Raw genomic sequence first — 5,435 nt, forward strand, 5'->3', positions numbered from 1 at the left:
TAGGAGAGACTCTCCCTACTACCGAATAGCCAGGCACTAACTAATCCTCACATGGAGTGGATCTGGGGAGGAGGGCTTGGAAGACAGAAAACAGAGGTCTGGGAAGGACAGACAAAATGAACTCAGAAGGAGGAAACACAACACAAATTCTAGCTAAATTATTAATCAGAGAATTTCAACCCAAAAAATACCTAGCCAGAAAAAGTAAATTTGAACTACACTGCTCCTTAAAAAAACAAAAACTTACTTCCCCAGTATACGTCCAAATATAAAGCAGTTACAAGTATAAAGTGATACCTTATCTTCCAAAAACAAATTTTTGTTCAACTTTAACATATAAATATTTAGGGTATACATGAAACGGGTAAATATCTATTTTAATATATTTACATACACATATTTAACTTCCTATATGATAAAAATGAATTTCGAAATAATTGCTCATTTTGAAGTTAATGAAATAATTGTATGCAACTCTTTCTTATGCTCTTTCTGTATCACCGTTTTGCCAAAAAAAAAAAAAAACTGTATTTTCATTGGAATGGCATTGAATCTTAGAACTGTATAGAAGAAATCTTCATATTTTTGGTATCTATACTTTTAATACATGAATATGGTAGTTCTATTGAGGTGTTTTTAATGTTTGGTAAAATTTTATAATTTTCTTATGTTCGCCTAATTATTCCATACAATTTTTTTAACATCTTTATTGGAGTATAATTGCTTTACAATGGTGTGTTAGCTTCTGCTTTATAACAAAGTGAATCAGCTATACATATACATATATCCCCATATCTCTTCCCTCTTGCATCTCCCTCCCTCCCACCCTCCCTATCTCACCCCTCTAGGTGGTCACACAGCACCGAGCTGATCTCCCTGTGCCATGCGGCTGCTTCCCACTAGCTACCTATTTTACATTTGGTAGTGTATATATGTCCATGCCACTCTCTCACTTTGTCACAGCTTACCCTTCCCCCTCCCCATAGCCTCAAGTCCATTCTCTAATAGGTCTGTGTCTTTATTCCCGTCTTACCCCTGCATTCTTCATGACTTTTTTTTCTCCCTTAGATTCCATATATATGTGTTAGCATACGGTATTTGTTTTTCTCTTTCTGACTTACTTCACTCTGTATGACAGACTCTAGGTCCATCCACCTCACTACAAATAACTCAATTTCGTTTCTTTTTATGGCTGAGTAATATTCCATTGTATATATGTGCCACATCTTCTTTATCCATTCATCCGATGATGGACACTTAGGTTGCTCCGTATCCTGACTATTGTAAATAGAGCTGCAATGAACATTTTGGTACATGACTCTTTTTGAATTATGGTTTTCTCAGGGTATATGCCCAGTAGTGGGATTGCTGGGTCGTATGGTAGTTCTATTTATCATTTTTGAAGGAAACTCCATACTGTTTTCCATAGAGGCTGTATCAATTTACATTCCCACGAGCAGTGCAAGAGTGTTCCCTTTTCTCCACACCCTCTCCAGCATTTATTGTTTCTAGACTTTTTGATGATGGCCAGTCTGAGTGGTGTGAGATGATATCTCATTGCAGTTTTGATTTGCATTTCTCTAATGATTAAAGATGTTGAGCAATCTTTCATGAGTTTGTTGGCAATCTGTATATCTTCTCTGGACAAATGTCTATTTAGGTCTTCTGCCCATTTTGGGATTGGGTTGTTTGGTTTTTTGTTATTGAGCTGCATGAGCTGCTTGTAAATTTTGGAGATTAATCCTTGGTCAGTTGCTTCATTTGCAAATATTTTCTCCCATTCTGAGGGTTGTCTTTATGTCTTGTTTATGGTTTTCTTTGCTGTGCAAAAGCTTTTAAGTTTCATTAGGTCCCATTTGTTTATTGTTGTTTTTATTTCCATTTCTCTAGGAGGTGAGTCAAAAAGGATCTTGCTGTGATTTATGTCATAGTGTTCTGCCTATGTTTTCCTCTAAGACCTTGATAGTCTCTGGCCTTACATTTAGATCTTTAATCCATTTTGAGGTTAGTTTTGTGTATGGTGTTAGGGAGTGTTCTAATCTCATACTTTTACGTGTACCTGTCCAGTTTTCCCAGCACCACTTATTGAAGAGGCTGTCTTTTCTCCACTGTTTATTCTTGCCTCCTTTATCAAAGATAAGGTGACTATATGTGCGTGGGTTTATCTCTGGGCTTTCTATCCCATTCCATTGATCTATCTTTCTGTTTTTGTGCCAGTACCATACTGTCTTGATTACTGTAGCTTTGTAGTATAGTCTGAAGTCAGGGAACCTGATTCCTCCAGATCCATTTTTCGTTCTCAAGATTGCTTTGGCTATTCGGGGTCTTTTGTGTTTCCATACAAATTGCGAAATTTTTTGTTCTAGTTCTGTGACAAATGCCAGTGGTAGTTTGACAGGGATTGCATTGAATCTGTAGATTGCTTTGGGTAGTAGAGTCATTTTCACAATGTTCATTCTTCCAATCCAAGAACATGGTATATCTCTCCATCTATTTGTATCATCTTTAATTTCTTTCATCAGTGTCTTATAATTTTCTGCATACAGGTCTTTTGTCTCCTTAGGTAGGTTTATTCCTAGATATTTTATTCTTTCTGTTGCAATGGTAAATGGGAGTGTTTTCTTAATTTCATTTTCAGATTTTTCATCATTAGTGTATAGGAATGCCAGAGATTTCTATGCATTAATTTTGTATCCTGCTACTTTACCAAATTCATTGAATAGCTCCAGTAGCTTTCTGGTAGCATCTTTGGGATTCTCTACGTATAGTATCATGTCATCTCCAAACAGTGACAGCTTACTTCTTCTTTTCTGATTTGGATTCCTTATATTTCCTTTTCTTCTCTGATTGCTGTGGCTAAAACTTCCAAAACTATGTTGAATAAGAGTGGTGAGAGTGGGCAATCTTGTCTTGTTCCTCATCTTAGTGGAAATGCTTTAAGTTTTTCACCATTGAGGATGATGTTGAATGTGGGTTTGTCATATATGGGCTTTATTATGTTGAGGAAAGTTCCCTCAATGCCTAGTTTCTGCAGGGTTTTTATCATAAATGGGTGTTGACTTTTGTCGAAAGCTTTCTGTGCATCCATTGAGATGATCAGATGGTTTTTCTCCTTCAATTTGTTAATATGGTGTATCATATTGATTGATTTGCATATATTGAAGAATCCTTGCATTCCTGGAATAAACCCCACTTGATCATGGTGTATGATCCTTTTAAGGTGCTGTTGGATTGTGTCTGCTAGTATTTTGTTGAGGATCTTTGCATCTGTGTTCATCAGTGATATTGGCCTGTAGTTTTCTCTCTGTGACATCTGTGTCTGGTTTTGGTATCAGGGTGATGGTGGCCTTGTAGAATGACTTTGAGAGTGTTGCTCCCTCTGCTATATTTTGGAAGCGTTTGAGAAGGATAGGTGTTAGCTCCTCTCTAAATGTTTGATAGAATTCGCCTGTGAAGCCATCTGGTCCTGGGCTTTTGTTTGTTGGAAGATTTTTAATCACAGTTTCTATTTCAGTGTTTGTGATTGGTCTGTTCATATTTTATATTTCTTCCTGATTCAGTCTTGGCAGGTTGTGCATTTCTAAGAATTTGTCCATTTCTTCCAGGTTGTCCATTTTATTGGCATAGAGTTCCTTGTAGTAATCTCTCATTATCTTTTGTATTTCTGCAGTGTCAGTTGTTACTTCTCCTTTTTCATTTCTAATTCTATTGATTTGTGTCTTCTCCCTTCTTTCTTGATGAGTCTGGCTAATGTTTTATCAATTTTGTTTATCTTCTCAAAGAACCAGCTTTTAGTTTTTATTGATCTTTGCTATCGTTTCCTTCACTACTTTTTCATTTATTTCTGATCTGATCTTTAGGATTTCTTTCCTTCTGCTAACTTTGGTTTTCTTTTGTTCTTCTTTCTCTAATTGCTTTAGGTGCAATGTTAGGTTGTTTATTCGAGATGTTTCCTGTTTCTTAAGGTAGGATTGTATTGCTATAAACTTCCCTCTTAGAACTGCTTTTGCTGCATCCCATAGGTTTTGGGTTGTCATGTCTCCATTGTCATTTGTTTCTAGGTATTTTTTGATTTCCACTTTGATTTCTTCAGTGATCACTTCGTTATTAAGAAGTGTAAAGTTTAGCCTCCATGTGTTCATATTTTTTACAGATCTTTTCCTGTAATTGATATCCAGTCTCATAACGTTGTGTTTGGAAAAGATACTTGATACAATTTCAATTTCCTTAAATTTACCAAGGCTTGACTTGTGACCCAAGGTATGATCTATCCTGGAGAATGTTCCATGAGCACTTGAGAAAAATGTGTATTCTGTTGTTTTTGGATGGAATGTCCTATAAATATCAATTAAGTCCATCTTGTTTAATGTATCATTTAAAGCTTGTGTTTCCTTATTTATTTTCATTTTGGATGATCTGTCCATTGGTGAAAGTGGGGTGTTAAAGTCCCCTACTATGAATGTGTTACTGTCGATTTCCCCTTTTATGGCCTTATGTATTGAGGTGCTCCTATGTTGGGTGCATAAATATTTTAAATTGTTATGTCTTCTTCTTGGATCAATCCCTTGATCATGATGTAGAATCCTTCTTTGTCTCTTCTAATAGTCTTTATTTTAAAGTCTATTTTGTCTGATATGAGAATTGCTACTCCAGCTTTCTTTTGGTTTCCATTTGCATGAAGCAGAGTAAAGAAAAAAGAATGAAAAGAACTGAGAACAGTCTCAGAGACCTCTGGGGCAACATTAAATGCACCAACATTCAAATTATAGGGGTCCCAGAAGAAGAAGAGAAAAAGAAAGGGACTGAGAAATTATTTGACACATTTTAAATGATATCTGATTTTCATTACATTTCATTTTTTAGCTGTTACAATACAATTGATTTTTGAATACTGATTTTATATACAGAAAACTCAGTGGATCACCTGATTCATACTGATAATTCATGCTTATCTTCTTTTGCATTTGTAAGTAGATAGCAATTGCATTGCTTTGTATGTAGTCTTTTTTAAAAATTCATAAAAATGGCATTTGACTGCAGTTATGAGATCATCTCCCCTGGATAATTATTAAATCTATGTTAAATTTCTTCACTGCCTTTTAAAACCATTTTTCTTTTCTTTTTTTTTAAATATGAAACACTTCATGAATTTGCATGTCATCCTTGGGCAGGGGCCATGCTAATCTTCTCTTTATCATTCCAATTTTAGTATATATGCTGCAGAAGTGAACACATAAAACCATTTTTCTTATATTGATTTAAATCTAGCACTTATTAAGGTCATTTCAGATATATATTGTTCCCAAATTCACAAGGGCTGTAAATAAAGCCACTTCCACTCTCTAAAGAATAAGATGGGGAAATCCAAAAATGAGTTCAACACCTGAGCCATTTCAAAAGCAGGTTGACATCTTGGCCTTGGGAATAAATGGTAT

The 5,435-nt window shown here is 35.4% G+C and overlaps 1 non-coding gene across 1 annotated transcript; it reads right to left on the reverse strand.

Moving 5' to 3' along the window:
• Positions 1 to 5,126: 5,126 nt before the first annotated feature.
• LOC112396614 (U6 spliceosomal RNA) lies at positions 5,127 to 5,233 on the reverse strand. The gene has a single exon (XR_003002605.1). It is a non-coding gene; the product is annotated as a U6 spliceosomal RNA (small nuclear RNA).
• Between the last annotated feature and the right edge of the window lie 202 nt (positions 5,234 to 5,435).

Source organism: Neophocaena asiaeorientalis, unplaced genomic scaffold, assembly GCF_003031525.2.
Source record: "Neophocaena asiaeorientalis asiaeorientalis breed wild unplaced genomic scaffold, Neophocaena_asiaeorientalis_V1.1 scaffold57, whole genome shotgun sequence".
NCBI lineage: Eukaryota > Metazoa > Chordata > Mammalia > Artiodactyla > Phocoenidae > Neophocaena > Neophocaena asiaeorientalis.